Below are 9439 nucleotides of genomic sequence, written 5' to 3' on the forward strand. Positions count from 1 at the left end.
CCCGCCTCGGCCTCCCAAAGTGCTGGGACTACAGGCGTGATCCACCGCGCCCGGCCTGCTGTAGGCTTTTGTGGCTTCCCCTCTCCCTCCCTTGCCCCTACTATCGCCATGCTTCCCAACCTCCCCGGACTCTGCTCCCCCCTTGTCGCCCGCCTACACCCCCGCCGCAGCCGGGGACCTCCTCCTGGGGGTCCGCCACCAAAGCACCACCGGGCAGCAGCATCCCACCGCTTCCGCCTCGCCGCCGCCCGGCCAGGAGCCCGGCTCCAGCCCTGGAGGGCAGGAGGCCGGACCCCAAAGGCGCAGGCGCGGGTTCCCTGCCGTTCCCGGCGCCTTCCCGCTCCCGGAACGCACAGGCGATTCAATCCATTCACCGGGCGGGCGCCGCCGCAACCTTCCAAACCGGGGGAAGGGGCGGGCAGGGCCAGCGGGTGCCACAGACGCCAGCCGAGACCTCCGCTCCAGAACGCAGGGGCTGCTTTATCCGGGGGAAGGACATTGCTTCGCCAGCAACCAGGAAAACAGTCCCTGTGCACCCGGATTCCCATTGCCACCAACTTCGTGTAAACTCCAGTCCCGAGGACACGCCAGAGACCCAGGCCTCGGGCCCCGTGGGCACGCCCGGTGCCACGGCTCCCGCCAAAAGGGCGGGCGCACTCTGCAAATCAAGGGGCCCACCGCACCGCACCAAGAGCACAGGGAGGTGCCAACACAGGAAGGAGCCTACGAAACCCACCCCCAAAGCAAGCAATTAATCCAAGACAAAACCCGTCTCAGCGCTCCGTTGCTCCTCTCGCATGGACGGCCTGGCCACCCTGTTCTGGCCCAGCCCAAGCCCCCTCCACCCTATCCCGGCCTGCTCAAAAGGGCCCTGCCTACGGGAGCAGGGCGCTCCCTCTCCAAGGCTCTATCGCTCTCGCTCTCTAGCTCCCTGCCCCTCTCTCTTCTGGGTTTGCCCCTGCACCTCGCGCTATTTCTGTCGCCTTTCCTCTGTCTCTCCCTCTCTGTCTGTCTTTCTCGCTCTCTCTGTCCCTCTCTCTATCTCTGCCTCTCTGTCTCTTTCCCTCTCCACCTCCCCTGTCTCTCTCGATCGCTGTCTCTCTCCCTCCCTCGGTTTCAATCTCTCCATCTATCTCTTCCTTGCTCTCCTTCAAGCCGTTTCTGTGTGCACGTGTGTGTGTGTGCGTGTGTGTGTGTGTGTGTGTGTGTGTGTGTGTGTGTGTGTGTCTGTGTGTGAGCGCGCGCGCGTGTGTGGGTTCCCGCGCGCGAGCGCCCGGGTGTGTCTGTGTGTGGGGCTGTGGATTTGCTGCTGGTGGTGGTGGGGTGTTTCTGGGTTTCTCTCAGCCCCTCTCGCCGGGGATCAGGCTGCCGGCTCTAGTGCCAGCCCGGGGCAAAGCAGGGCCATCCCCCAACACCCCAGCCCCCACGCCCTCTTGCCCACCGGCCGGGTCTTGGTCGGGACAAGCGACCGTGGTGGGGGCGTTGTGAGAAAAAGGCCAGGCGCGGCTGGGCCGGCTGTTCGCCCTTGGCCAGCCCTGACGCCTCTGGGGGGGTGGGCCAAGAGGGGGCCTCGCAGGAGCTCCCCAGCGGCCAGGGATCCAAAAGAATACCTCCACGACAGGGCGGAGGACCCGCCGGGGTCCCAGGATCGTGGGCCCTGGGCCCAGACGCCTCGGAGCACTCCCTGTTCCGAGCGGGCCCGACGTGGTGGAAGCTCGGGAGCTCGGCAGCCGGGGGAAGGCCGCGGGCGAGCGGCTCGGGGGTCCCGATCCGAGCCCGGCGACCCCGGGCTGGCGGTGCGGGCTGGAAGCCGGCGGGCATGGCTGGGCCGGGCTCTTGGGGCAGCCAGGCGCCTCTGCCGGCGTCTACGGCCATACCACCCTGAACGCGCCCGATCTCGTCTGATCTCGGAAGCTAAGCAGGGTCGGGCCTGGTTAGTACTTGGATGGGAGACCGCCTGGGAATACCGGGTGCTGTAGGCTTTTTGGCTTGCTTTCTTCTCTTTCTTTCTTTCTTTTCTACCTTCCTTTCTTCCCTTCTCTCACTCACTCTTCTTTCCTTCTTTCTTTCCTTCTTTCTCTCTTTCTTTCCTTTCTTTCTTTCCTTCTTTCTTTCTATCTCTCCCTCTTTCTATCTCGCTCTTTCTCTCTCTTTTGCTTTCCTTCTTACTTTCATTCTTTTCTGTTTCTTCCCTTGCTATCTTTCCTTTCTTTCTTTGTCTCTCTCTCTTTCTCTTTCTTCCTTCCTTCCTTCCTTTCTTCCTTCCTCTCTATCTCTCTATCACTCTTTCTTTCTTTCCTTCCTTCTTTCTTTCTCTCTTTGTTTTCTTTCTTTCTTTCCTTCTTTCTCTCTCTCTCTCTTTCTCGCTCTTTCTCTCTTTCTTTCCTTCTTTTCTTTTTCTTCCCTTGCTATCTTTGTTTTCTTTCTTTCTCTTTTCTTTTCTTTCCTTCTTTCTTTCTTTCTCCTATCTCTCTGTCTCTTTCTCTTTCTTTATTTCATTCTTTCCTTTTCTCTTGCTTTTCTTTCTTTCTCACTTTCTTCCTTTCTCTTCCTTTCTTTCTTTCTTTCTTTCTTTGTTTCATGCTTTCTTCGGTCTTTGCCTCTTTCTTCCTTTCTTTCTTTCCTTCTTACTTTCATTCTTTTCTTTTTCTTCCCTTACTATCTTTCCCTTGTTTCTTTCTCTCTCTTTCTTTCTCTCTCTCTCTCTTTCTCTCTCACTCTTTCTCTCTTTCTTTCTTTCTCTCTTTCTTTCTCTCTTTCTTTCTTTCTTTCTTTCTTTCTTTCTTTCTTTCTTTCTTTCTTTCTTTCTTTCTTTCTTTCTTTCTTTCTTTCTTTCTTTCCTACTTGGTTTCTTTCTTTCTTTCCTTTTTCTTCCAGACGGAGTCTCACTCTGTCACCCAACCTGGAGTGCAGTGGCAAGATCTGGGCCCACTGCAAGCTCCGCCTCCCGGGTTCACGCCATTCTCCTGCCTCAGCCTCCTGAGTAGCTGGGATTACAGGCATGCACCACCACACCTGGCTAATTTTGTATTTTTAGTAGAGACGGGGCTTCTCCATGTTGGTTAGCTTGGTCTTGGTCTGGAACTCCCAACTTCAGGCGATCCACCCACTTTCCCAAAGTGCTAGGATACCCAAAGTGCTAGGATTACAGGCGTGAGTCACCAGCGCCCGGTCAGACTAGGGGTATAGTTTTAGGCTTCTGCTTGGCTTTCCTTTTCTGTGATGAATTTCACCTCACAGTCTTAGGATATGGTGAGGAGTTTTAGGCATCGATCTTCATATGGGATATTATTCTACAGTTTTCTCTTGTAAAATCTTTGTCTTGCTTTGGTATCAGGGCAATTGTAGCCTCATAGAATGAGTTAGGGAATACTCCCTCCTCTTCAAGGTTTTGGCAGGATTAACAAGGATTACTATTCGTTCTCTAAATATTTGATAGAGAAGTCAAGTCCAAGGCTTTTTTTTTTTTTTTTTTTTTTTTTTTTTTGGCAGGAGATATTGGGTTACTGATTCAGTCTCCTTACTAGTTACTAGTCTATTCAGATTTTCACTTTCTTTGTGATTTAGTCTTGGTAGGGTTCATGTTCCTAGGAATTTATCCATTTCATCCAAGTTATCCAATATGTTGGTGTACAATTGTTCTTAGCACTCTCTTACAATCCTATTCATTTATTTCTTTGAGACAGGATCTCATCTGTCACCTAGGCTAGAGTGCAGTGGTGTGATCTAGGCTCATTACAACCTCCACCTCCCAGGTTCAAGCGATCCTCCTACCTCAGCCTCCTCAGTAGCTGGGACAACAGGCTTTTGCCATCAAGATGGGCTGAATTTTCTTCTTTCTTTCTTTCTTTCTTTAATTTATTTTTTTCTTTCCTTTTTATCTTTTTTTTTTTTTTTTTGTAAAGACCGGGTTTGACCATATCTCCCAGGCTGGTCTTGAACTCCTGAGCTAAAGTGATTCACCTGCCTGAACCTCCCGAGTAGCTGGGATTACAGGGGCCTACCACCACACCCGGCTAATTTTTTTTGTATTTTTAGTAGAGATGGTTTCACCATGTTGGCCAGGTTAGTCTTGAACTCCTAACCTCAAGTGATCTGCATGCCTCGGCCTCCCAAAGTGCTGGGATTATAGGTGTGAGCCACTTCACCCTGCCAATCGTTTTCATTTTGACTGGATCCAATAGTAATGTCCCCACTTCCATTTCTGATTTTCGTAATTTGAGTATTCTCTCTTTTTTTCTTAGTCACTCCATAAAGTTTGTCAATTTGATCTTTTAAAAAACCAACTTTCAGTTTTGTTGATTTTCTCCATTTTTGTATTTTCTGTTTTATTTATTTCTGAATTAATCTTTCTTTCTTTCCTTCCTAGGGTTTAATTTGTTCTTTTCTAGTGCCTAAATTGTAAATTTAGATTGCTAATTTGAGGTCCTTTGGGTGTTTTTTGTTTTGTTTTCTTTTGAGAGGGAGTCTCGCTCTTGTTGCCCAGGCTGGAGTGCAATGGTGCGATCTCGGCTCACTGCAACCTCTGCCTCCCAGGTTTAAGCAATTCTCTTGCTTCAGCCTCCCAAGTCGCTGGGATTACAGGCGCCTGCCACCACAACCGGCTAATTTTGTATTTTCAGCAGAGACAGGGTTTCTCCCTGTTGTTCAGGCTAGTCTCGAACTCCTGACCTCAGGTGATTGGCTCACCTCAGCCTCCCAAAGTGCTGGGATTACAGGCATTAACCGCGACGCCTGGCTTTCTTTAGGTTTTTTTCATGTAAGCATTTCACACTATAAATTTCCCTGTTAGCACTGCTTTCACTGCATCCCAAAGTTTGGCTATGCTGTGTTTTCATTTTCATTCATTTCTGAGTACAGCTGAGCCTTGAACAACATGGGTTTGAACTGCAAGGGTGCACTTATACAGGAATTGTTTTCAATAAGTACAGTAGGTCCTCTGATTTCATTAATTCTGCATCTGTAACCAAAGGCAGATTGAAAATACAGTCTTCACAGAGCGCAAACCCTGAGGATACAGCGGCCTAACTTTTTTAATGCCCAGGTTTTACAGGGCCAACTGCAAGACTTGACTCTGTGTGGATTTTGGCCTACTTACGGGGTCCTGGAACCAATCCCCTGTGGATACTGACACCCAACTGTATTTTCTGATTTCTCTTGTGGTTTCTTCTTTAACCCATTGGTTGTTTAAGCAAATATCTGAATCTCTTCAAATACCTGAGACTGGATAATTTATTAAAAAGAGACATTTATTTCTCTCAGTTCTCAAGGCTGGGGTGTCCAAGGTCAAGTCATCAGCCCATTCAGTGTCTAAGGAGGGCCCAGTCTCTCCTTCCAAGATGACACAACGTTGCTTCATCTTTCAGAGGGGAAGAACATTGTGTCCCCACACGGAGGAGACGGAGGGAATGAACCCACTCAAGTCCTTTTCTAAGGGCTCTAATTTCATCCATAAGGACTTCTACCCTCATGAGATAATCGCCTCCTAAAGAATCCACCTTTTTACCCTTTTTTTTTTTTTTCTTTTTCTTTTTTTTGTTTGAGACAGGGTCTCATTCTATTGCCCCTACGGCAGTGCAGTAGCCTGTAGCCTGATCATGGCTCACTGCAGCCTTGACCTCCCAGGCTCAACCAGTCCTCCTGCTTCAGCCTCCTGAGTAGCTGGGACTACAGGCCTGCACCACCACGCCCACCGAATTTGGTGTTTTTTCTAGAGACAAGTTTTGCCATTTTGCCCTGGCTGGTCTTGAACTCCTGGGCTCGAACAATCTGACTGCCTTTCCCTTCCAAAGTGCTGGGATGACAGCGTTAGCCACCACCCCAGGCCAGTGCCCACCTCTTAATACTATCATATTGGCAAATAAATTTCAGCATATAAATTTTGGGGGACATTCAGACCATAGCAGTGTGTTCTGTACTTTCCAAAAAGAAAACAGGTCAGTTTATCAGTTTTCCTTGTGTTATTGATTTTTAACTCGATTTTGTTGTGGTCAGAGAAGACATTTGATAATACGCTGTTCGCCCTTCGCCAGCCTCGACGACTCTGGGTGAGGGGGCAAGAGGGGCCCTCGCAGGATTCCTGAGCGGCCAGGGATCCCAAAGAATACCTGCGCGACAGGGCGGAGGACCCGACGGGGTCCCAGGATCGTGGGCTGTGGGCCCTGACGCCTCGGAGCACTCCCTGTTCCGAGCGGGCCCGACGTGGTGGAAGCTCGGGAGCTCGGCAGCCGGGAGAGGCAGCAGGCGAAGAGGCTCCGGGATCCCGATCCGAGCACGACGACCCCGGGCTGGCGGTGCGGGCTGGAAGCCGGCGGGCATGGCTGGGCCGGGCTCTTGGGGCAGCCAGGCGCCTCTGCCGGCGTCTACGGCCATACCACCCTGAACGCGCCCGATCTCGTCTGATCTCGGAAGCTAAGCAGGGTCGGGCCTGGTTAGTACTTGGATGGGAGACCGCCTGGGAATACCGGGTGCTGTAGGCTTTATGGCTTGCTTTCTTCTCTTTCTTTCTTTCTTTTCTACCTTCCTTTCTTCCCTTCTCTCACTCACTCTTCTTTCCTTTCTCTTTCCTTCTTTCTCTCTTTCTTTCCTTTCTTTCTTTCCTTCTTTCTTTCTATCTCTCCCTCTTTCTATCTCGCTCTTTCTCTCTCTTTTGCTTTCCTTCTTACTTTCATTCTTTTCTGTTTCTTCCCTTGCTATCTTTCCTTTCTTTCTTTGTCTCTCTCTCTTTCTTTCTTTCGTTCTGCTGTCTTTCCTTCTTTCTTTCTTTCTACCTCTCTATCTTTCTTTCTATCCTTCCTCCTTTCTTTCCTTCTTTCTTTCTCTCTCCCTCTCTCTTGCTTGCTCTTTCTTTCTTTCCTTCTTTCTTTCATTCTTTTCTTTTCTTCCCTTGCTATCTTCCTTTTCTTTCTTCTCGTTCTTTCTTCTTTCTTGCTTTCCTTCTTTCTTTCTCCTATCTCTCTGTCTCTTTCTTTCTCTCTCTTTCTCTTTCTTTATTTCGTTCTTTCCTTCTTTCTTGCTTTTCTTTCTCACTTTCTTTTCTTCCTTTCTCTTTCTTTCTTTCTTTCTTTCTTTCTTCTCTTTGCTCCTTTCTTTCTTTCCTTCCTTTCTTTCTTTCTTTCTTTCCTTCCTTCCTTCCTTCCTTCCTTCCTTCCTTCCTTCCTTCCTTCCTTCCTTCCTTCCTTCTTTCTTTCTTTCCTTCCTTCTTTCTTTCTTTCCTTCTTTCTTTCTGTCTTTCCTTTTTCTTCCAGACGGAGTCTCGCTGTCACCCAGCCTGGAGTGCAGTGGCAAGATCTCGGCTCACTGCAAGCTCCGCCTCCCGGGTTCACGCCATTCTCCTGCCTCAGCCTCCCAAACAGCTGGGACTACAGGCGCCCGCCACCACGCCCGGCTCATGTTTTGTCGTTTTAGTGGAGACGGGGTTTCACCGTGTTAGCCAGGCTGGTCTGGATCTCCTGACGTCGTGATCCACCCGCCTCGGCCTCCCAAAGTGCTGGGACTACAGGCGTGATCCACCGCGCCCGGCCTGCTGTAGGCTTTTGTGGCTTCCCCTCTCCCTCCCTTGCCCCTACTATCGCCATGCTTCCCAACCTCCCCGGACTCTGCTCCCCCCTTGTCGCCCGCCTACACCCCCGCCGCAGCCGGGGACCTCCTCCTGGGGATCCGCCACCAAAGCACCACCGGGCAGCAGCATCCCACCGCTTCCGCCTCGCCGCCGCCCGGCCAGGAGCCCGGCTCCAGCCCTGGAGGGCAGGAGGCCGGACCCCAAAGGCGCAGGCGCGGGTTCCCTGCCGTTCCCGGCGCCTTCCCGCTCCCGGAACGCACAGGCGATTCAATCCATTCACCGGGCGGGCGCCGCCGCAACCTTCCAAACCGGGGGAAGGGGCGGGCAGGGCCAGCGGGTGCCACAGACGCCAGCCGAGACCTCCGCTCCAGAACGCAGGGGCTGCTTTATCCGGGGGAAGGACATTGCTTCGCCAGCAACCAGGAAAACAGTCCCTGTGCACCCGGATTCCCATTGCCACCAACTTCGTGTAAACTCCAGTCCCGAGGACACGCCAGAGACCCAGGCCTCGGGCCCCGTGGGCACGCCCGGTGCCACGGCTCCCGCCAAAAGGGCGGGCGCACTCTGCAAATCAAGGGGCCCACCGCACCGCACCAAGAGCACAGGGAGGTGCCAACACAGGAAGGAGCCTACGAAACCCACCCCCAAAGCAAGCAATTAATCCGAGACAAAACCCGTCTCAGCGCTCCGTTGCTCCTCTCGCATGGACGGCCTGGCCACCCTGTTCTGGCCCAGCCCAAGCCCCCTCCACCCTATCCCGGCCTGCTCAAAAGGGCCCTGCCTACGGGAGCAGGGCGCTCCCTCTCCAAGGCTCTATCGCTCTCGCTCTCTAGCTCCCTGCCCCTCTCTCTTCTGGGTTTGCCCCTGCACCTCGCGCTATTTCTGTCGCCTTTCCTCTGTCTCTCCCTCTCTGTCTGTCTTTCTCGCTCTCTCTGTCCCTCTCTCTATCTCTGCCTCTCTGTCTCTTTCCCTCTCCACCTCCCCTGTCTCTCTCGATCGCTGTCTCTCTCCCTCCCTCGGTTTCAATCTCTCCATCTATCTCTTCCTTGCTCTCCTTCAAGCCGTTTCTGTGTGCACGTGTGTGTGTGTGCGTGTGTGTGTGTGTGTGTGTGTGTGTGTGTGTCTGTGTGTGAGCGCGCGCGCGTGTGTGGGTTCCCGCGCGCGAGCGCCCGGGTGTGTCTGTGTGTGGGGCTGTGGATTTGCTGCTGGTGGTGGTGGGGTGTTTCTGGGTTTCTCTCAGCCCCTCTCGCCGGGGATCAGGCTGCCGGCTCTAGTGCCAGCCCGGGGCAAAGCAGGGCCATCCCCCAACACCCCAGCCCCCACGCCCTCTTGCCCACCGGCCGGGTCTTGGTCGGGACAAGCGACCGTGGTGGGGGCGTTGTGAGAAAAAGGCCAGGCGCGGCTGGGCCGGCTGTTCGCCCTTGGCCAGCCCTGACGCCTCTGGGGGGGTGGGCCAAGAGGGGGCCTCGCAGGAGCTCCCCAGCGGCCAGGGATCCAAAAGAATACCTCCACGACAGGGCGGAGGACCCGCCGGGGTCCCAGGATCGTGGGCCCTGGGCCCAGACGCCTCGGAGCACTCCCTGTTCCGAGCGGGCCCGACGTGGTGGAAGCTCGGGAGCTCGGCAGCCGGGGGAAGGCCGCGGGCGAGCGGCTCGGGGGTCCCGATCCGAGCCCGGCGACCCCGGGCTGGCGGTGCGGGCTGGAAGCCGGCGGGCATGGCTGGGCCGGGCTCTTGGGGCAGCCAGGCGCCTCTGCCGGCGTCTACGGCCATACCACCCTGAACGCGCCCGATCTCGTCTGATCTCGGAAGCTAAGCAGGGTCGGGCCTGGTTAGTACTTGGATGGGAGACCGCCTGGGAATACCGGGTGCTGTAGGCT

At 53.5% G+C, this 9439-nt stretch overlaps 3 non-coding genes across 3 annotated transcripts; all 3 read left to right on the forward strand.

The window, feature by feature from the left end:
• The first annotated feature begins 1863 nt into the window (after positions 1-1863).
• LOC114674642 (5S ribosomal RNA) lies at positions 1864-1982 on the forward strand. The gene has a single exon (XR_003725759.1). It is a non-coding gene; the product is annotated as a 5S ribosomal RNA (ribosomal RNA).
• Positions 1983-6360: 4378 nt separating this feature from the next.
• Positions 6361-6479, forward strand: LOC144338914 (5S ribosomal RNA). The gene has a single exon (XR_013413306.1). It is a non-coding gene; the product is annotated as a 5S ribosomal RNA (ribosomal RNA).
• A 2841-nt stretch (positions 6480-9320) lies between these two features.
• On the forward strand, positions 9321-9439 carry LOC114675643 (5S ribosomal RNA). Its single transcript, XR_003726548.1, has one exon. It is a non-coding gene; the product is annotated as a 5S ribosomal RNA (ribosomal RNA).

Source organism: Macaca mulatta, chromosome 1 (genome assembly GCF_049350105.2).
Source record: "Macaca mulatta isolate MMU2019108-1 chromosome 1, T2T-MMU8v2.0, whole genome shotgun sequence".
Classification (NCBI taxonomy): Eukaryota; Metazoa; Chordata; class Mammalia; order Primates; family Cercopithecidae; genus Macaca; species Macaca mulatta.